At 36.8% G+C, this 24,352-nt stretch overlaps 1 pseudogene across 1 annotated transcript; it reads right to left on the reverse strand.

Moving 5' to 3' along the window:
- Positions 1–1,888: 1,888 nt before the first annotated feature.
- LOC143571484 (E3 ubiquitin-protein ligase UPL1-like) lies at positions 1,889–18,862 on the reverse strand (annotated as a pseudogene). Its single transcript, XR_013142102.1, has 18 exons — positions 18,759–18,862; positions 17,351–17,446; positions 17,066–17,272; positions 14,977–16,529; positions 7,631–11,834; positions 7,018–7,573; positions 6,531–6,939; positions 5,947–6,444; positions 5,537–5,854; positions 5,252–5,453; positions 4,892–5,174; positions 4,524–4,792; positions 3,334–4,441; positions 3,095–3,241; positions 2,925–3,005; positions 2,601–2,826; positions 2,380–2,519; positions 1,889–2,296 (listed from the first exon to the last, which is right to left on the reverse strand). The product of XR_013142102.1 is annotated as an E3 ubiquitin-protein ligase UPL1-like (transcript).
- Between the last annotated feature and the right edge of the window lie 5,490 nt (positions 18,863–24,352).

The raw sequence follows: 24,352 nt of genomic DNA on the forward strand, positions 1-24,352 counted from the left end.
GAAAGTTGGAAGTATTAAAAATCAATATCCCTTAAATTTATTAATTTTTAATGAATGCCTATACTGATCATTTTAATAAACACTAACCATATTGTTTAACATTCATGAACGACAAAAAAACGTTAAACGAATAAAAAGCTATATTTTAGTAAAATTACAGGTAGAAGTTTGACTTTAATAAATTTGTTATATATTATTTATAGCAAAAAGAGTAGAATTTGTGAGCAAAGTGAATAATAGCGTCTCTGCCAATCAGAGCTTGCTACGTCACAGGTTCAGTTATAACTTTTCATAGTCGGGTAGTCTTTTAAGACTTCTTTTCTAGTAACTTTATTGTATATAATTATCACCATTTAATTTATTTCATCATTGAAAGCGAAATTTTAGTTTAAAGTCAATTATGTAAAAGAAACGTATTATAATAAACTAAATACTTAGTACTTGTATAATTAAAATATATTATATTAATTTATATGTGCACACGTATTTTCATGAGTCTATCGTTAGCTTTATTTAATATTTTTGTTATCAAAACCTTTTGTAATTTATTTCTTTTAATAAATCTTTATAAATTGATATAACTGAATTACTCATCTAAAAAGCTAAAGGACCAAATGATAAATAACTCACAGTATAAGTTCAAGGACTGAAATTAGTAGAGGTGTGCATGAAACCGTAAAAACTGAAAAAGAAAAACAAAAAATCTAAATTGAAAAATCCAAACCAAAATAAAAACCGACATTTTTGTTTTATGTTTTTGTAAAAACCGAACTAATGGTTCAGTTTTAGTTTTGCATGTAATGAAAACCAAAAAAGCCGAACCGAAATGGATTTCTAGATATTCATTTTTTATTTGTCATTTTGAGTAAATTTATAAGAATTTAACAAATATGTTACTCCAATGTTTTTGCTAAAATGTATAATAATCATTTAGTTAATAATTTACGAAATGGTTTATACTTAAATTCAATATTTGGGGCAAGTTTCTTTTTTTTTTGTCCAAAATTTATGAAGTTCAAATGGCAAAAAACCAAAATTCAACGGTTTCAAAAATCCAAAAACCAAAATTTCGGTTTGGTTAGGCCAAAACCGACCCAAACCGAACCATGCGCACCCCTAGATATTAAAATATCCAAAAAAGATGGTTACACGGACCATATATAATGATCTCGATGTCCATGTCTTATCCACAGTGAGATAAGCATGGCGGTTTTAACGACCACATAGACAATATAACAAAGACATAACAGTCTGTGTAGCAGCTAAGTCAGACCTACCATTATTGACACCATGGACACTAATCCATACATCTTAAAAATTTCTAACCTGTATTCTACCCTTCCACAAACTTATATCACTGAATACTAACAGAAACCTTTTGGTCTTTTGTCGACTTAATATTTAATATATTATATATATATATATATCTATTAAATTATATAATTGTTTTGACTAGTCAAACAAACCTGGTTCTTAAAACTGACTCACATTGTTCCAAAGTTATTTTGGCTAGTCATTCAACCACCACATCATATGCAAAGAATGAGCTTTTTCAAAGGTAGGAAATGAACCAAAGATGGTTTCACAATGCTTCAAATGCATAAATCACAAAAAAAGGGCTAGGATTTACATAAAACCTATGAATATTTAAAGTTCTCATTTTATTCAGTTTTGCATGAAGCGAAAGCAACCCACAAAAATCGCATATCCATGCTACAAAATAGAGCCAACCAAAAAACCACTTGCTTTACTTCATCATCTTCTTGTGATACACACGACTCCTTTCTCTTCACAGGGACTCGCGTTCAAGTTGCATCGCGATGCATAATCAATGTTCTTTCTTTATCTATAAAACGACCAAAAAAATTTAAAAAACTTTATGTTTCATATTAGTAGAAACTTTATAAAATAAATTGGGAAAGTGAAACTAACATCTACATGACATGGCAGTGGCTGGAAAGATGCTAGGGGTCCCATTCCCTACGCCACATCATCCAGCATATCATCATTAGCCAAACCCGAAACCTTCACTAGCTTCATGGATAGCAAGTAGTAACCGCTCTTGAAGCTGTTCTTTTGACATGTATTCGGGAAGATCTAACTGGTTGAAATTGATAATACAAAATAACGAGTGAGAACACGAAGCTTAAAATTGAAGGAAAAAAAATCTAACAAAGGAAAACACAAACCAAGTATGAGCTGATGGCAGCCTCTCCGGAGCTCCATAAGCTTTGTGAATTTGAAATCTTTGTGGACCCGATAAACCTTGCAATGCCTTAAAACCTTCCAATGGAACCTGAAGAAATTATACACGTATTATGTTATTATATTCAACTTCCAGCATAATTATGATAATTATTACATTAATCTGTACAATACCTTTGATGTACCAGTGACAAACTGAAGCAATCTAGCCATGTCTTCTTTGTTAAACGCTTTGACAACCTCCCAAAACCACATAATTACACTAGAGCCTACAGTGTATCCGGTATATTCAGTGTTGGCCTTCAGATCATCCACTGCAACATAAACAGGTTGGCTAAATTAACGATCTTGAAATACAACTGTGAAATGTTTATTGAACAAATAAGATAACTCACAATCGATTTCTGGAAGCCCGCTTATTTGCAGCTCAAGCTCTTTATCGTTGAAAAGAGAAATGAGGTCACGCGGTATCAACTCATTAAAACCCTCCAAAAAGGAATTGATTTGAGGACATATTGCATTTGTAAGTATATGTTCGGCAACAAGATCCACATATTCATGCTTTGTTTCTTCTGTTACTCTTATGTTCCGTCCACCCGGTTTTAGCTCATAATCAGTAACCTTTTCCATATCAAAATAAAAACCAAATCTTAACAAATTTAACTTTAATGCCAACTTTCTTGGTGAAACATATTTTAAATATGATTTTAAATACATACCTCTGTCTTCTCATAGAGGATGTGCTTTTCTTCATCAGCATCCATGCTAAATGTCAGGCCCAGCATGTCATTTACATCATTCTGATACAGAAAACAGAGTTGTTTAAAAATAAACAATGCAAGTATAAAGAAAAAATGAACCACAAATCCACAATACTATATAAAAGTACCTCGAGCAACCACTTTAAATTCTTGTAATAATCAGGATCAACAGCTTCAATATCATGATATGTTATCTTCACACCTAGAATATGCTTATAAAACGACCGAGTGAAGTAAACATCCAAGAGTTGCCCATCAAACAAGGCTTTAGCAACCTATAACACAAACCATCATTATACAACAATTAAAAATTAAAAATTACATTATACAAATAAGAATTTTTTTTTTCTCGAATAAAAATAAGTACCACGCGGCCCACAAACTTGAAGTAGGAAAGATGCTCAGTCTGATAAACGGAATTAGGGTTTGGCTGGAAAGTTGCATTGTTTCCTCCAGTTGTGAAAAGTAAAGCTCCTTTATCAAATACAACTCTAGACAACAACTGATACCATTCTCTAGTCAAGCCACCAGCATCAACACCTTCTTCACCTTGAAAATGAACATTTAACAGTCCTTTTAGCTCTTGAGTGGGCCGCATGTGCAGCTGATTGTAAGAATCTTCAAGAAGATAAGCCCGACGAACACTTATTCTTAATGAGCCTGACAGGTGTTGATCATGTTGCTGCCTGATTCTAGAACGGAAATACGACCTTTTGTTGTCAAAATCAATTAACCTCGGTGCTTTCAACATCATAGAAAGTGACTTCTCCAACAACCCGGGATTTTGTCTGACAAAAGCATTTAATAGCCGTCGATGTTTCTCAGCAAACTTAGCAAATGTTACAGCACCATCAATCCCGGTCCCACTTGGTGACGAATTACCAGAAAACTCCTTCACTTCCCGTGCTGTTGATGTTGCATTTGTATCATCTTGTTGTAGGCTAGAACTATTTGATTGCAGCTTTTCACATAGGACCAAAAAGGACTCAATAAAAGGTAAAAGTCTCTGAATGCCAGGTGGCAGAGAAGACGCAGATGAAGCACCGGGGACATCCTCAACTGTATTAGAATTCAAACTATCTGACGAAAACGAGCCCTGCACCAGCTGTGTTTCTGTTGCACTTATACACTCACTCAATTCATGCCATAAAGGTTCAAGTGAAATATTTAACTTCAACATTATAGCGTGCTCCTGATCATCAACATTTTTGGAAACCTTACTGTCATCAACATCAGGTGCATTGAGTGTGCTAAGTGTTTGCATGATTCTTAGTACAGCAGCCCCAGACATGGATCCCACACTCAGACCCAACATGTTTGTGGTTCTTAGTGTGACAAGTTCTTGAATGGCGGACCCGCTAAGACTATGAGCTAACTCTGAAAGCTCTACAATGAACAACTTTCTATGTGATGGAGCAACTGAGGCTAACTTCTTCAGGACTTCACCAGTAAGCAGATACACATTATCCGATAGCCTAATAAACAAAAATAAATCAGGCATTAAGCTTTCAGCTTATAAATGAATAACAAAATAACCAATTAAAAACTTAATATTACCCCTCGTGTCCAAGAAGACTGCATAGATTATGAAGATCAGATTGGGGGAGTTTCATGAAGATGTCATACACGTTGACACTTTTCTGGTCATCTGATGTGGATAATCCATCGCTGACAGCTTTATCATCATGATTAGGTTCTGCTCCTGCCGAGGAAGAATCTCCCTGAAGTTGACTAGCAGATCCATTGACTTCAACTTGTTTAGTATTAGATTTGCTTTCTAACTTTAAAGCATCAGTGTCTACAACAACTTTAATTAGACTCATAACCTGCATCACATATATAATATATAAGGAATGTCAAACCTAAAAAGAATAAGTAAGAATCAAATTTGTCACTTTATAATAATAAAAGTAGAGTCTAACTACCTGTTCTACTTGGGCAGTACTGCGAAGGAACGATGGTTGATTCAAGAGTTTTACAAATAATAATATAGGAATATCACCCTCGGATCCAACAGGATGAGAGAATTCTCCACCTTCAACAACTTTTTCTTTTCCCTTATCATTCTTTTTATCATTGCATTTGAGATTTAAAGACTCGGAACAAGTGAAGAATCAAAACTAAATAACAAATTAGCAACAGAAGAATGATTTGTAGCCAGATATGTCAAAATCTCTAACACCCGACGCAGTACTAGTGGCGGGAGACCTGTAAATGAGTCTAACATAAAAAACAACATATATGTTGGAAAGAAAAACGGATTCCAGGCTAAAAGAAAATCATACCGTCTATAAGCTGTGATCGACCATAAACAACATCAGACTGACACCCATAAAGCCTCTGAGAATTAACCATTGTCAATCCACCTGTCAGGCCTTCGGTGTCCATCTTGATCATGCCCAGCAGCAAGAAAACAAGAACTGCCCGTGTACAACTACGAGCACATAAGTTCAAAAAGAGTCTCTGTAAAAGGCCTTTCCCAAGAGGCTGAAAGAAAAAGGTAAAAATGGTCATAACAATTAATAAAAAAAAACATTTACTTCATTATTTGTTGAATCATAAATCATTACCTGTGCTAATCATAGAAGCCTGATCAAAGCTTTCAAAGCATCAGCATCCAAAAGCGCATCCCCTTCAACTTCCTTCACTTTCAAGTTTTCTAAAAAAGCAGAAGATGCCCTTTGTCCTATTGTAACACCAACACCCCTATCTATTGCTGCCTGCCTATCAAATCTCAACGCGTTCCTCCTGCTATTAAGTCTATGACTGTTTCTAAACAAACCACGAGCCTGATGGTGACTCATTGCTCTATCCCTCAGCATTTGTGCTTCAGCAAGTAACGATGATGGCAATGCTGAAAGAACCGCTTCTGATGATGTCAATAAAACCTAAAGACAGTTAAAAAAAAAAAGAAAACACATAGTACAAGTAAGCAAATGATTTTCTAAATTTCAAGATGCAACAATGCAAGTATGCAAACCTCTTCACGCAAATCAGGTGGAAAAGTAGCTATAATTGAAGCATTATCCATATCAACGGGTTGACCTTCAGCTAGCAGTGCAACCCTTTGCGCCCGTTGTTGAGCTAAAACTTCTGCTTGGATATCTGGAGGAAGTGCAGCTAAAAACTCAGGATCTATTTCTTCAGCTGTAGCGGAAACAGGTGCAGGAGCAGAAACTGGAGGTGGGGCCGACCGAGATTGTTGTGAAGCTAATACTTCTGCCCTAAGTTCTGCAGGTAGTGCCTCCAAGAATGATGGATCTATGCCATTTGTACTTTGGGCTACGTTAGTTGCAACCGGTTCATCAGGTTGACCGGTTTGACTGTCATCATCAATGTTAGCGTTCTGTTCAGAAATTGACTCCTCAATGACACCAACTGAAGGTAGCAAGTGCCCTTCAGAAACATTCATATTAACATCAGCATTATTTTCACCAAAATTGGAGACATTATTGCTTGCCACGTCAACATTTAACTCCTGAAAATACACATCATGTGTAATTAAATTAAAAAGAACTAACAGAAAAAATTACACAGTTGAACAAAGAATTAATCAAAATCTACCTGCTGCTCATTTCCTTCACCGATTTCCATGTTATCGTGACTATCTGCACAGTTGTTTACAGCATCAGGGTTGGGCCCACTTGCCTGGCCTTCTTGTGTTTGTTCAGCATTTTCAAAGTTCGGATTAATATTTTGATCATTATCATCTTCCGGACCTTCAGGGCGCTGAAAAACATTATCGGTAGCCTCTGCTTCTTGTGGAACATCATTGGCTAAAGGAGTAGCTGTGCTTATCTGAGATATGAAAAGCTCTTCTACAGCCTGTGCAATAGCAGCAGCTTGACCACCAGCTTGCGGTTGACCATCATCGGTCCACCGCCCATCACCTGGTCCTCTTCTTGTCGGTGCTCGTAATGACTCCAAACCAGCAGAAAAGTCGGCTAGTGGCAGTGAAGCCCCACCACCATTTCTGTCACCAAACACGGTAGATTGTACATGATCAAATGGAAGAACAGGAGCATCAAGCGTTGGAAAATGGGGAACATACCCTTCAAAGCTCCCGCCAGATAAAGATTCCAAATTCCGAATAGAACCGCCACCACTTGATGACCTCACTGAACCTAGTTCACCAGACTGTGATGATGGTCTCACAAGAAGAGGATGCTGCAAACCGCTGTTCACGTCTGAACCAGATCTCTCAAACGAGCTTCTGCTCTGCTGGCGGCGGCCATGGTCAAAACCGCCAGTTATCGGTCTATGAAGACCGAAAATGTCATCAACATCGGCGCCTTCAAATGGCTCTGCAGCAATGTCAATAAGTGCACCGCCGGGTCCTGTTTGCCCGAGTGCCCCATCTAGAGCCTCTTGCCATCACACCTCAACAACACGGTTTAAATTGTACACATCATCCTCGTCATCAACCATGTCATCATTATATTCATCACCTAATCCAGTTTCATCACGGTCTTCAACATCTGTGTCAGCCAATGACATTAAAGCAGTGCCATCCTCAGCTAAATCTTCATCCTCGTCATCGCCATCGCCATCACCATCATCCTCGTCATCTTCCATGTCATCATCCTCGTCGCTAGTATTATCTCCACCTCCCCTCTCAACATGAAAAGTCATCTCAATCTGATCAGAATCTCTTAACACGACACCATCTTCTATCTCATGATCACCTTCATCTTGAGCTGTTTCTTCATGATGTTGATTTTCGGCATCATCAGTACCTGTGCTTTCATGTTGATCACCCACTGGTATCTGATTGACTGTAGTATCAATCGTCTGATTGCCCAAACCAACAGACTTTTTCTTGTTGACCGGTTCAGATAAAGCGTTGCTCCGCCGCATTGGCAGCACGCGTTAAGCCTTCTAAAGATTTAAGAATAATATTTACAACTTTGGGGGCATCAGGATGGTCTAAATCCAGCACCTGAAGAATGCTGGATAAACACGGAATTAGTCCTCCATCAATCATGCCTTTAGCAATATCTGGAGAACAACCAGATCCCAGTACATTACTCGAAGATGGATTTTTGGATAGAATTGAATAAACCAAATCAACAAAAGCAAGCACCCTTTTATCAGGCAATAAACCATTCTTAGATGAACTGCTTGCTGATGTGGCAAATGAAGACAAAGCTTTCACAAGTACATTTATGACACGCCTACGCCCTTCACTTGATCTGCCACACAAAACCACCAATAACCATGAGGCATTTTCAGATAACTTCCCTCCCCATTCATCAGATCCAGATATCTTGTCTACAGAGAGATACAGAAGGTGATGCATAACATGATGTACAATCCCACCGTGCATATCTAGATCACGTTTCAGAAGTATTCCAGCTGCATGTGCATACATTAGAAGAATATCGCCAAGCAATTTGAGAACAAAAGTCACTTTAGCTAACTCAGCAGCTGATTTTTCTGACAGGCTTTCGGATTCTTTCATTGTATAATCGACCTTCATTTTACCCTTAATTGCAGCAGAGCCATCTACCTCCATTGCACCATAAAGTTTATTGCAATCTTCCTCAGGATTCAGTGAAGGGTATTTCATTACAGTTTTAAGTAAGTGATCAACAACCAGAGTGAGATTAGCAGGCACTTTTTTCTGGGATTTGACACCATTTGTTGGTCCACCTTGAGATATATTTTCAGGTACAGGTGATGCTCCAATTTCAACACCTTGAGTTTTTGATTTATCTTGTTCTTTCTCTTTATCTTTCTCTTTGGGTATTACTACGGTTCTGCCACCTGTCGTAATCAACTGGCATACAGCTGTTGCTGCTTTCATGAAGACCTCACCATCTCGAGAAATAAGAGGTGCCATTAATGTCAAAAATACACACGAAGCAATACGACCGACATGGCGGCTGCCATTTAAAGCCTGCCGTATCTCCAACTCCATCGCTGTTTGTAGCGTCTGAGGATCTTCAATGAGATGTCGAATGATAGCAGATGCCACTGTGTCGTAACCAGGAAAAAAGAAAGACTTTGGTATACTCAAAAGATCACTCATACCTCCATTTTCAAGAAACTGTAAAGCCAGAGTGTGTGTTTTTGTCAAACGAGCACACACTAATAAAACCGCTTGCATAACCATAGCAGGGGCATGCTTTTTAATCAGATCACATGCAATATTAACTACCTTGCTACCCTCTTCAACAGTCAGATAGCCAGTAGACTTTCCAAATATCTTTTCAAACTTACAGCAGTAATCATCATCAAGATTATCCGGGGTAGATTTCTCATCAATGTGTTCTGTTCCTTCTTTTATATCAGATGATACTTTGGGTTTGGATTGCAACAAATAGTCCAGAATAAGAAACAAAGCACTGATGCATTTTGGTACCACGAGTAGCTCGTTCTGTGACTCAGTTTCCGCTAAAAACTTCATTAAAATGTCTATGGCTATAGAAACAATGCCATTTTTCACAGCAATTTCTCTAGCAGTGACATCTTCAGTAACAATCAATGCTAGTGTGTGTGATACCATACAGAGTGTACTGGTTTCCTTTGAAGTTTCCAGTGGGCAAAGTTTTAGCTGTTCGATAAGATACGATATCACTTTTGGGCGATCTTCTCCTTTATTTCTATTGCAAAAAGTGGCAAGCAAATCAGTTAAGGAAAAAGCCAATGAGTCACTACTTTGTAACAACTTAATGGAAGCTGCAAGAATGTCATCAATAGGGGGCGTTGGTGTTTTGGCTTCCCCCACTTCTGTTTGACCATCGTTTGACTTTTCTGTGTTGTTATCTGATTTGGGAGCCTCTGATGAGTTTCCTAAAGATAAAGCAAGTGCTCTTGCCAGCTCATCATCATCCTGTACAGGATCATCAGGATGAGTAAATAACCATTCCATCGCCATCTCGACACTATTTGTTTCAACCCGTCTTAATGCTTCCTCTGCCCTTGCCCTAGTAAACCCCATATCTACAATGGTGGCTATAGCGGCTTCATTAGGCGGTGGTGGTATTAACCGCTGGTTAGCACCGCCAGTACCACTGCCACGAGGTCGTTTCACATCACCAACACCGCAATATATCTGAGTGACAAGAGTCACAATCATTGTAATGAAGCCCGGATTACAACTTGGAAACATCTGATGATTCCAGATCGGAAGTATTATATCAAGAACTTGAGATTGCAGCATCCGAACAAACGCCTTGGGTTCTTGAGGAATTGGAAACAGCCCAATTGATAACCCAACAGCCACCGGTTGTACAAGTAACTGAGCATGAGATGTGGAGGCTGATGGCAAAAGATAAGTAGAGTTAACAAAAAACTCCAAAAGCCGACAGTAACTCTGTAATGTGTCAAGTAACCATTTACTGTGAGTCAATTTGTTTCCTTCATTATTTTCATTTACAGATGTTGAAGCAGAATAAGGCAATGTCCATAGTAACTGACTTGTAGCCTCAAAAGTGTTGAGTAGCTCCTTAATGGTACCCTGGACATAAAAGTTATTTATCATAACAGTATAACAGATTCTTCGCCTATTATCGAACGTTAATGCTGCCATCTGCTCCACCACTTTTCCAAGATAATGACACTTAACTGACAATAAAGTATCAGGACCCGAACCCATGCCGTACCCCGAAAAACTAAGTGCTTCAAGAAAAATCTTTGCTAATGCAGTTCCAATATTCTTGGAAGCAGAACTTAATGATCCACTTTCAGCCATTCGCCGGTTAGATGAAGGAAATCCTTTTATTAAAGTGGTAAAGAAAGAACGTATATTAGGTGGAAGCCAATTTGTTAAGATTTTCCATAACAAGAACCTCAGGGCTTTTTTTCTTAATATCTTGTGAAGAACTTGCCTTGGTGTTGCTTATGGAAGCCTCTGGATCAACGTGTATGGCTTCTAGATGTCTTCTGGTGTTTCCTGCACTTAATTGGGCTAAAATGAGTCGTTGACCGCCGACTGAGCCTATCACCGGATCGATCCACTGTGCCAAAGTCACGTTCTAGACTCCAATGAGGGTGTGAACTGCTCCGACTTGAAAATGGGTTCATGTACCCCGCCACTGGCACACTTGCATCATCATCATCATCACTTGCAGCAATGGTGGTATTGGTGCCATTAAGATTAAGCTTTTCAGGCTCTGTTTATTACTCTGTTTTTCATCTGCTTTAGAACTCACAACCAATAGAAACTTGCCAGAGTATTTCCCGGTAAGCAACTCCGAGATCTCTCAGCACATCAGAATCAGAAGTCCCAAGCTGAGACACGAGATTTGCAGTCCCCTTTGATAAAAAATTAGAAAGATACAAAATACCCTCAAGACTAGAAAGGCATCTTAACACCTTTGTTCTTCTAGAATCTTCGATCTGTGCAAGTTGCATGCCTCCAAGAGATGCAAGTAGCTCGTTTGTCACTTTCAAATGCTCTTTCAAGAATGAATATAATGCTCTAGCTAGAGATGTCGAATGATTAGCAGAGAAGCTTCTAAATGCAATTGATATGCTACGACCAATAGAAACAGAAAGAAGGCATCAAAGGTAAGGTAAATAACCGCAGAACAGCTTTAATTCCCTTTTTCTCCACAAATATACGACACGTGTCAGCATTTTGAAGAATCGTTTCGAGCAAACGAGCAACGTTGTCAACACCAATCAAGTAGAAAAGATTCCACATTCAACAAAGACGTATCGGCAGAAGATTCCGCAAGGTTCTCGTGATTTTCACTCTTGTTGGATTCCCCATCGGTTTCCATTGGAACAGAAGAGGAGTCAAGAGCTTCAACAACTTCAAATCCAGAACCAAGCTTCTCAATGAATTTTAAAATCTCTATCAGCATATCAACGCCATACACACGTAAAGAAGCAGCATGTCTCATCAATACACCAAGACCACTAGATTGTTAGGATTAAACGCACACACGAAACTGAACACACACACGAAAGCAGTAAACGAACACGAGGATTTAACGTGGTTCGGTCTAAACTGACCTACGTCCACGGGTGGCAACTAGGTATATCTTTATTGAGTGACCAAATATTACAAGTACATAATGTTGTTTATATAGAGACTGAACTAGGGTTAGTAAATTATTATGCAAGAAATCTAAACCGGGCCGGGCTTGGGCCCGACCGCCCACACCCGTCTCCTCTTTTGACTTCATATAATAAACCGGGCCAACAAGGCCTACGAACCCAACAATCTCCCACTCGGAGGCCTTGAGTACTCTCGTCTGCACTCCTGATTGTACTTCTGTAATATGAACATTAAATTTCTTCTAGTTGCCACCGCCTTCTCATCAATTAACCTGAAGGCCCGTTGAAGCTCCCCGGAGCTCCAACACGTCAGTCATGGCTGAAACTGCCCCTGACCCGTTCTCTGTCCCTACCGGCTCCCACTGTAACGAACTACCGGATCCTGAGATAACCTGAGAACAAACACTCTCCATATTCAGCAAGTAATTCATTGGAGAGACTTTTACAGCTGGAATACTGGTTTTCTTAATCCACTGTCGACCTGGAACTGTAACTGAAACACGACCTGTGCTCCCACTGTCACGATGTCCCCCAACTGATTTAACCTTCCTAGCTCGTTCATCCTGAATCTTCACTTTGGCTCTGGGTTTGTTACTTGCAAAACGAACCTTCTTCTGCCCACGAGATTCTGTGAACCGGATTTTGTCTTTCACCAAAACTGGATCCACTTCTTTCGGTGACATATCGACCATATACAACGAACCCATTTTCTTGCCACGAGCAACCACGAGATTCCCTTTGACTACTTTCCACTGCCCATTCCCGAACTTAACATCGTGCCCCTGGTCATCCAACTGCCCAACTGAAATCAAACGTTTCTTCAAACTTGGAATAACCCTCACGCCTTTCAAAGTCCAAGAAGTACCGGCTGAAGTTATCAAATCAACGTCTCCCATACCCGTAACCTCTAAAATATCATCATTCACTAGTCAAACCTTTCCAAAATCCCCAAATTTAAGATTCTTCATCGTTTCACTACAGTGAGTGGCATGAAACGATGCACTAGAATCCATCACCCAAGCATCAACGCTACTCTCAACACTACAAACCAAAGCCTCATCACTACTGACCCCGTCATCTGTGTCGTCTTCTGTAACGTTCACCTCTTTCTTACCATTCGGACACTGATTCCTGAAGTGTCCTTTCTCTTTACAACCCCAACATTCAATATCCTTACGAGTCTTAGACTGACTCCTCTTCCTGCTCCCACTGCCTCGCTGTTTTCCCCTACCTCTACCTTCTGTGACTAGCATATTGCCTGATGATTCACCTGAACTTCTGCGTCTTGAATCTTCTCCCAGAATCAGATCTCGAATCCCATCGAAAGTAATATTTGTAGACGAACTACAAACTGCAGTCACTGTTTGCGACCAACTGTCGGGCAAAGAAGATAATAACAAGAGGCCTTGAACTTCATCATCAAACTTAATGTCAACTGACACTAAGCGGGACAAGATCGAATTAAGATTATTGATATGAGTTGTAACTGACCCACCCTCTTTTATTCTTGTTGTCACTAGCTCTCGGATAAGATAGACTTTATTCGCTGCCGAAGGCTTCTCATACATGTTAGATAGCGCCTCCATCATACCACGTGCTGTGGTTTCTTTTATGATGTTAAACGCCACATCTTCCGACAACGACAATGTAATACAAGCCCTAGCTTGCTTGTCTAACTTCTTCCAATCTGCTTCTGACAACTTTTCTGGTTTTTCATCCTCGAACACTACATCCAAGTCTTTCTGACAAAGTAGTGCCTCAATCTGCATCTTCCACCAACCGAACTTCTGTCCGTCAAACTTCTGTATCGAAACCTTTCCGTCTTCTGCCATAACAATGACTAAAACGAAAAACTGGATAAAAACAGAGACAGACACAACAATGGCACGAGCCTGAAATTAACGGCTGTTCAACTGAACTCTGTTAAACAATCAACCTATTTAACGTGCAGCGGAATAACGAACTGTAAATCAGAAACCGAAACTTTAAACTGAAACGATAAACCTGACAAACGCGGTTGGCACTGGTTCTAAGTTTCTTTAAATTTCTTCTGACTTGAAACTGTTCTTCAACGAAAATAGGATCTTGATTCGCTGTTTTACTCGTTCTTTGCTTAACCGAAAGCTGATTAAAAAAACTGATCTTCAACCCAAGCCCACACAATATAAGAGACTGGGCCTACAGCCCTTTGTATTTCGGCCCAAAAGAGACAGCCCACAAATAAAAATTAAGAAACCCTTGCTCACGTATTCTTCCCTACCAAAAAAAAAACTCTCTTGTCTTATAGTGGCATGAACTCCAAAAAAAGGTTGAAATAACAATTCTTGATTTCTTGCTCCTTCTGGCCGTCAAACGTTCTGCCACAAGAACACCAAACTCCAAAGAAAAAATAAATAATAACTTTCTCCTTTATGGTCAATCATATACAGCCAAACAAACTGGAAACAAATACACGTTGACCAAGCAATCGGTGGCGGAAAGCGGCACAGGTACGGTGGTGATGCGTGAACCTACTTTCGAACAGAACCTTTACACAGATCGTCGGCACTGGGTATGGCAGAACCCTAGCCGGCGATTACCCTTCTGCAGTGACGCAACGAAACTGACCGGTGGCTACTGGGTACCGTAGCGGAACCCTAGCTCCGACTCTTGATGCGGCGGCGGCAGAACTGGTTCAACGTGTTCTTCGCGTGATCCGAACCTAAGCTCTAGATACCACTTGTTAGGATTAAACGCACACACGAAAGCAGTAAACGAACACGAGGATTTAACGTGGTTCGGTCTAAACTGACCTACGTCCACGGGTGGCAACTAGGTATATCTTTATTGAGTGACCAAATATTACAAGTACATAATGTTGTTTATATAGAGACTGAACTAGGGTTAGTAAATTATTATGCAAGAAATCTAAACCGGGCCGGGCTTGGGCCCGACCGCCCACACCCGTCTCCTCTTTTGACTTCATATAATAAACCGGGCCAACAAGGCCTACGAACCCAACATAGATAAGGAACTTGTAGTATCACCCATAAGGGCACGAAGGTAATTTCGTGAAGTAAATACCTTCACAAAACACCTCAAAGCATTACAATCTTTGATATCCTGAAGACCATTATTACTAAGACACAAAGCATCCAAACACTGGGATATGCATGTTATAGCTTGAGCAGAACAAGGCACACCATCCATTATAGCGTCTAGAAATGCGGACGGAAGACCAGCTTGTTCTAAGATGGGATAACAAGTTGGATCGTTATGAATCAAATCACTCATTACAACTGCCGACAATGAAAACAGCCCACCCCCAAAATCTTTAGCTTTCTTAAAAATCGCATGTAAGCATTGTGGTAACAAAATTTCTTCAGAGCCATAAACACGAGCAGTGGTTCCCGGTGCATATGTTCCAAGTGATATAGCACGCAGTAAGGCTTTCATTAATGACTTCCTGTGGAGCGATACCAAAGCGTCAGAATAAAGAGGCTTTGTAGCGTTTGAGTCAGACGAATTACTAGTGTGCATCTGAACAGATGTCCCATTTTCAACATGAGAAACTTCTATTTTCAATCGGGAAATTGCATCATCTAATCCACCAAGGTCTCGAAACAAAACAGCAGCTGAATTACTGAGATCCATAAAAGTTTCTAGAACATGTACAGCAATGCTGACTAGATGCAAAGGCTGAGGATCTGTATTTTTTAGAAGAGGCAAAAGGATAGGCATGAACCCTTCACGCATGGCAGAACAGCCAGTAGAAGATACTAAACTTGTAACCAATGAGAGTAAAGCCTGAGCAAACATAACAGACGATTTACTAACCGCAGAGTCAATAGCCCTCTGCATGAGACTTGATAGTATGCCACGATGTCCGCCAGATGTGACAGCAACCAGCACGGTTAACTGGCGAGAACGATCTTGACTAATAGTAACCAATGATAACAGACTTAATATTCGAATATTTTCAGGAACTGCATCTTCATAACTCAAAAGTGTTACCAACTCGTTGATGAACTCAGGTTCGGTGTTAAAAAACGAAACCAGATCATCAGTATCACCACACGCTTGAACAAGAACTATAAACGCATTTAAACGAATACTTGTGTACTGTCGGCGAGCAGTAATGGAGCTAAAAGCTCTTGAAAAACGTAACCTTGTCAAAAGTGAGAATCTTAAACTACTTGGTACTCTATACTCCTGAATTAACCTGTGCATAAGTTCAACATCGGATTCTTTGTAAGTGTTGATTTTAGGTAAATGGATTATTTGTAACCCTTTAGTTGAGTTTTCTGAATCAGAGTTGTCATAAAACTCAAAATGGAGTGTGCTACCCAACTCTTGAGATACTGGGTCAGATACATTCTCTAGAGCACATGCAACCAATCCTAGCCCTTCATCTTTCCCACCCCAGCCTTGTGCAAAGGCAAATAGCTTTGATCTTAGAGTTTTGTCTCTTATAATGTGTTTTACAGTTGATTTCCTTAAGAAAGATGATAGAGTTTTCAAACAGGCTTCAACCACGTCCGCATGAGTGGAAGCCAATAGAAAAGAGAGATGATGCTGCATGATAATAATCCAGGATTAGTATATACACAATATAATGAAGACAACCTATCATGAAATATTGTTCATATGATTGATTTATAGAATTATACATATCAACTTGTAATATCAGTGGCTGTTAATCGCAATATGACAGTAAATAACTTATTAGTGTTCTAAAGTGTGCTAGGCAGAATTTAACGCCAAAAAAAAAAAAAGAACCATACTTTTACAACTTTGTTATAATATCATTTTACAAATTACCTCTCTAACATACATGTAAATACATTCCAACTTGAAAATTAACTGGCTGATGAAAACAAGTTTAATAAGGTAGATTTATCTCTTGTAATTAATTTAAGATGCTTAAATTAATAACCAGTTGCTTATCTAAGTGTTAAAAAAGCTGATAAACTCTTAAAATGCCAATTAAGAGACCTCAACTAATTAGCAGTGATGCGACGCTTAATGCCTAGATGGACTACTAACTGCTCCTAAGAGGGATTTTTAGAGCACTATAAATAACATAATCAAGAACTTATAAAAAAAATTACCTCATATGAGCTATAGAAATGCTTATTTGTGCAGTTGTCCAAAATTATTCTTACAACACTCAAGATCAGCAGGACAGCATCCCTAGGGAAAGGAATGTCAGATTCCGAGTAATCATTTTCCACATGCAAATCTGTCCTCGGTTGTATATACCTCTCAAAGTATGTTTCAAAGTGTTTGAATAAATCAAGCCAGTGATAGAAGTCTCCCTGTATTCACAACAATAACCACAATCAATTCAATATAGTCAATATTATGATGCAAATTAAATTAGATTGTAGAGATACCTTGTCAAAGTCCCATGAGAAGTTTCTCAAGCGATCTTCAATATTTTCAAGTGGAGCAGCAATTACACCATCGATGAAGGACTTAATTTTAGGAGGCTGATTCACAATAAAAAGAATATAGCACGTGTCAACAAATTTTGAGCATATCAAACTATTAAAATGTCAAACTCTTATTGCAGGGAGCAGGCCATGCCTAGAAAATTAAAACACGATCTAGAATGCAAGGATATTTGTAAAAAAGAAATAGGCGTGAACGTTGCACTTAAAATATTGACGATATCACCAAAACAATAAAAGAGGGAATAAAAAATAACTCATTTTCATATAATTTCTTACACATGAAGCAAAAAAAGTGGCTAGTGATTAGTGAAATGATTTAGCACACTCAATTCAAAAAGATAAACAAATGTCAAAAAAGTTACTTTTTCCATCAGCATCTTACTAGTTTCCAGTTCAATTACAAATGTCAAAAAAAGTTACTTTATTCATCAGCATCTTACAAGTTTCCGGTCCAATTGTCTGCATGGTATATTAAGGATTATTACAGACACACCATTCATCGTCAAACACTTCCAAGTTACATATAAGATGTGAATGTTTAGCATTATATTGAAGTAACTGATAATTCATACCAGACAAGCAAACATGCATTTCAGGAAATATAATATGTAATCATACAATCAATCCAAAAATTATATATATATTAAAAGAGAACATGAAAAGTATTAGTCTTTCAACATAAGCCACTAATGTTTTATACTTTTACACATAAAAACTTTTCGCATTTCAACCTTGACCACAAAATTTTTAGACTTTCAGCTTTGACCACCAAACTTTTACATATCTTAAAGGCAACATGAAAAGTTTTAAACTTTCAATTTTGGCCCAAAAACTTTTATTTTTACACATCAAGACTTTTCACCTTTCAACTTTTGCCACAAAACTTTTTAGACTTTCACTTTTACACGTCAAAACTTTTTACCGTTCAACTTTGACCACAAAACTTTTGATTTTTCAACGCAAAATTTTAGTTATAGTATTTTTCACATGTTAAAGTAGACACGTCACACACATCGTTTGCTATAGCAAACGACAGTACCATAACGAACCGTTCCGCTGGTTGGAATTAGGGTTGCTTCGAAAATCAAGTTTCCAACTTTATACAGTAAAAAGGTACAGCCTGATGATCGGTACACCGTGCACGCATACAAATAGCCAATCTTTTGTAGATTCAAAACACCATGATCATACATTAAATCAATAAAAAAAATAAACATAATCAAACAATCAATCATGTTGATCAAAAATCAAAATATCCCTAAAACAATAAACAAACCCCTAACCAACCACAAACAAAAAACAAAACAAAACAAAAACAGAGTAAAAGTAAAAGAGCAACTGCACTAACCACTTCTGATGACTTTCTTCTCTGCAACTTCATACTGAAATCAACCAGACAGATTAATCGCAATGGCTAAACGAACAGAAGCGATCGGTCCGTTGATCGTTCGAATGGAATCAGATAGAAGCAATTAGCGTAAACTATAACCTAAGTGACGAATGATCAAATTGTATGGCGTCGGATTGCGGATTGAAGGGTTTTAGGGTTTTTGTTTCCGAAATTGAAATTGAAATTGAAATTGAAAGAAAGATAAGCGAATTAGTGAAGAAGAATCAAGCTATAAAGCTATTGGTGTCATACGAACGATATATATACATGTGTATGTATATATATATATAACACGTTAAGCAAACAGGCTGATTATTATTATTATATCATATATTTCATATTAATTAATAATATAATATAATATATTGTTTGGATCAAATACAAACAAAATTGACGTCCCAAACATGAAAATATTATATATACAAGTTGAGTAATTATATATATAAATAGAGTAGATTAATTACATAATTATTCTACTTGTATATATAATTACTCTACTTGATTCTCACGTTTATAACGTTAATTTCATTTGCACGTTAATTTTCTCCATATAATAGAATATAATAAAGTATTATTATCTTTTTTTACTGTAAGTTTATACCGAAACTGAAAATTAGTTAAAGCACAAACAGAAAGTCATACTGATTATTACTTTACAACACCAGTTTGGTATCTACGGTGTAAGAATATTAAAATATACCGAAACAAAATAATAAAAGTAAAAATGGTATGATTACAGTATCGTTAGAATGGAGTAGTAAGGGTACTCAGTACAAAATGTTAATCTATGGTTTGCAATGCTAAAATATGTTTTATTTCAATACAACTCAATTTTAATAAAATTTATATATCGAAATGCATCACCGAATATTTTGTTTAGTCTTTAAGTTAATTAATGCGAGTTATTAGAAAAAAACAAAGTTGTTAAAAAATTAAATAGGTAAACCGCGTAGATTATTATAGCATTAAAGCTGAAATTGAAATTTAAAAAAGCTAAAAAGATATCACGTGTCACCTTTTAAGTGGCGTTGTTACTATTCATAACCATTTGATAATTGCGTGTGTCCAGTGTGGAGGATTATTGTAAAACTAGGGGTGCAAACGAGCCTAGAGCTCGAGCTCGACTCATTCCAATCTCTATTTCTATTTCTAAAGAACGAGCAGCTCGTGAATATCTTTTCAAGCTTGAGCTCGACTCGGTCTCAGCTTGTTTACTATTTCTTAATATATTTTTATATATTTATAATTACTTTTTATATAGTTTTTTTATGCATAAGATAATATTTATTTAGTTAATTTTTCATAATATTAAACAAATTAATTAATATTTAATAAATATATGTTATAAAAATATGTTAATGACAGGCTCGTTTAGAATCACGAGCCGGCTAGAGCTTGATAAGTGAAGTTCAGGCCCGAGCTCGTTTAAGCCCGGTTCGTTTGCACCCTTAGGTAAAACATGAATCCAACTTTTACCTTGTCACCGAATTTTTGAGGCTTGAACTCTATGCTTGATATTCAAGCTACACATTTCGATAACTTCTATGAAGCGCATAAACATAAATGAATTTTCTTCCATCGTAAACAATAAGTTCAAAGCTTTCCATAAATGTTAATCAATACATCAACACATTTATATCATCTATGGATCATTTCTTACAGATGATTGTCACCAACATATAGCATTATTTCGTTGATACGTTTACTATCTAGAAAGTATAATATAATAAAGTATTATTATCTTTTTTTATTGTAAGTTAATACCAAAACTGAAAACTAGTTAAAGCACAAACAGAAAGTCATACCGATTGTGACTTTACAACACCAGTTCAGTATCTACAATGTAAGAATATTAAAAGATACAGAAATAAAACACAAAGTAAAAAATGGTACGGTTACAATATCGTTAGGATGGTGTCATTGGAGTAGTAATGGTACTTAGTACAAAATGTTAATCTCTGGTTTACAATGCTAAAATATATTTTATTTTGAATGCAATTCAGTTTAAACAAAATTTATATATCGAAATGTTGAGAAACAAAATGAATCACCACCGAATATTTTGTTTAGTCTTTAAGTTAATTAATGCGAGTTATTAGAAAAAAACAAAGTTGTAAAAAATTAAATAGGTAAACCGTGTAGATTATTATAGCATTAAAGCTGAAATTGAAATTTAAAAAAGCTAAAAAGATATCACATGTCACCTTTTAAGTGGCGTTGTTACTATTCATAACCATTTGATAATTGTGTGTGTCCAATGTGGAGGATTATTGTAAAACTAGGGGTGCAAACGAGCCTAGAGCTCGAGCTTGACTCATTCCAATCTCTATTTCTATTTCTAAAGAACGAGCAGCTCGTGAATATCTTTTCAAGCTTGAGCTCGACTCGGGCTCGGCTTGTTTACTATTTCTTAATATATTTTTACATATTTATAATTACTTTGTATATAGTTTTTTATGCATAAGATAATATTTATAGTTATTTTTTCATAATATTAAACATATTAATTAATATTTAATAAATATATGTTATAAAAATATGTTAATGACAGGCTCATTTAGGATCACGAGTCGGCTAGCGCTTGATAAGTGAAGTTGAGGCCCGAGCTCATTTAAGCCCGGTTCGTTTGCACCCTTAGGTAAAACGTGAATCCAACTTTTACTTTGTCACCGAATTTTTGAGGCTTGAACTCTATGCTTGATATTCAAGCTACACATTTTAATAACTTCTATGAAGCGCATGAACATAAATGAATTTTCTTCCATCGTAAATAATAAGTGTTAACCAATACATCAACACATTTATATCATCTATGGATCATTTCTTACGGATGATTGTCACCAACACATAACATTATTTCATTGATACGTTTACTATCTAGAAAGTATCATTCAAACTGCAATATATTAAGTAATGACTAAATATTAATTGAATATCATATTTTGACATGAACTATTTAATAAAAAATGTTTACATGATGGAATCTACTTATTATAATAAAGTAAAATATTGTAGACATATGTCGTTTTGTGGTTAATCACCATAATTTTCTTCCCTCGAAAAATCAATAATTATTAAGTTTCTTTTCACACTTCATATATATTATATTTGTAACTTGATTAAATTATTTATTTTCCTTTAAACTCTTTGTTTTATTTGTAAATTGAAGTTTCTCATGTATTTGATCCGAATTCACAGGTATAGGTTTCACCAAACCCAGATAATTCTTAAACAAGTTATAATATTTCATTAATTAAAAATTAATCTCATCAGAAAATATAAAATAAGGATAAGTGGTAGTATGTTATGGTTTTGAATTTGTAACCTCAAGCACCACTAAATTCTGAATTCAGTTGGCACTTCACCCCATTTCCGGCTCACTTTCATGATTTCATCCATCACCGCGTTCAAAAACAATACACCTTGGCGGTGCAGGTCTTCTTCGTTGATCGTCTTCGTCTTGGTGGAGATGAGGCGTGCGGCGGTGGTAATAAGCGACAACGGAAGCTCAGTGACAATCTCAAGTCCTTATCAATGAATGCTTAAGCTAAGTTTGTAACTTCTATAATCGTTGTTCGTTCTCATTTATACTGTCGCCGTATAGCTGATTTTAGGTTTACTTTGAAATTCAACATTCGGTATGATTTGTTTTCTTCTTAATCTTTGTTATAATGAGTTAATTTCTTGATTTCAGGTTTAATTTTGATTTTGATATTAGGTTTGATTTAGAGACGATAGAGTAGAACTGGTTTCTTTATGATATATGATAACAACTTGGAGTTAGATTCTTAAAACATACCATTGAGTATATGTATATTTAATAATAATAGCCCTGGTGTGCACAGTTCCTCTTGGAGGTTTCAAATTGGTAGAATATTTGGAAGTTACAGCAGTGTCGAGTTATGTGATTACCACGGTTAGTAAAGGATAATTGCATAGTTAGGATATTTGGTTTGGATCTTTTGTGAAATGGTTTAATTAATATATAGTTCTTATGTTTATATACATGATCACCTGCAGGGAGGACAAGAGAATTTTGTACAACAGTGTGTATTTTATGCAGCTTCTGGTCATGGATGGTAAGCTAATTGTGTTTTTCAACCTTGTCATGGTAACTTTCATTTGAGAATCTTATTTCTTATTTTTATGACTTTTATCATCTTTGTGTAATGCGCTTTAAAATGTATTCAGGAATAGATGGTTGATAAGCTAGGTTGTCAAGTTCGTGAAGAGAGCTGGACGAGTGGAATGAGAGAGAGAGGCTCGCTCGAGAAAAAAAGATTAGTAGCCCCCTAGAACCTGGTAGCATATTATCATTATCAATAAGTTGCCGAACGACACTCACTTGTGATTCATTCGTGTAAAGATTCAACACAGAAGACTCCTTTCCTTAGGAGCCGGATGAGTGATATATCCGGCGAGTGCCGATGAAGTACACAAGGAAATCAGGAGCTCGGGTATTGAGATATTCCATCAAGAGAAAGGAGGCAAACTGATAATAATGCAAACCAGATAGGAACCGAAAAGCTAAGCTTTGCGGAGCGGAACAATCCTTTCGTACCAACCCTGATTCACTCCTATAAAAAAACAGCCTGTGCATGCTATGAGCTAAGCTACTAATGTCGTGGCGAAGGTGAATTAAAGTTGGCTTTACCCGCAGCAACGCGCGGGGTACTACAACTAGTTATTTATAATTAAAAAACAATTAGTCTAAAAAATAAGCGGGTCATGGGTCTCACAAAACTCATATAGCTTTTAAACCGGTTTATAACATCTCATTTATTTGTGAACCGTTTCATCATCAAATCTTAAGTATATTATTAACTTCCTTACAATAAATAAATTAAAATCCAAAAAAATATATAAGTATTATAAACAAATAATGTAAACAACCCTGTAATACGGGGGGTTAAAAACTAGTATACTATATTAGTATAAGAGCATTCTCATCCAACCCCTCATATTATGTGAGGGGTGTTTTTATAATTTAGAGAGTGATTCAAGGTGTTGTGAGTGAAGAGTTTTTATATTTTAGAAAAAGTAGTGATTTTTCTGTATATTTGAAAAGTTACTGTTCATCCCCTATAATTTTTTAATATATTTTGAAAGTGGTTGTGAGTGAAGGAAAGAGAAAAGGTAATGATAAAAGGTATAAAAAATATTATTTAATTGAAATGGAGAGAGAAAATAAAGTGAGTTTTAGTATAATTTTTGATTTGGAGATAGAGGGTGGGATGTGAATGCTCGAAAGCAACTAATATTTGAAGTTATGTGACTTTTGATGTAACTAAATGTAAGAACTAAAAAAATATATTAAGCAAATGCTGATGCACCAAACTTTTTTTTTAGCCAAAACAACACGAATGAATGCAATGGCGGCGGTGGTGGGATGACGACGATGGTGAAGTGGTGGCGGCGACAATGAGGTAGGTATTGAAGATAGACAATGAGGTAGGTTTTGAAGACAGACAATGGTTATGAGTAACCTATTCGGACATTTTTAACACAAGTTATATATGATTACTCATATTGACTCGTTGGCTAATATGAGT

This window comes from Bidens hawaiensis, unplaced genomic scaffold (assembly GCF_021521415.1).
Source record: "Bidens hawaiensis isolate Kalapana, Puna unplaced genomic scaffold, B.hawaiensis_p1.1 tig00025381_1, whole genome shotgun sequence".
NCBI lineage: Eukaryota > Viridiplantae > Streptophyta > Magnoliopsida > Asterales > Asteraceae > Bidens > Bidens hawaiensis.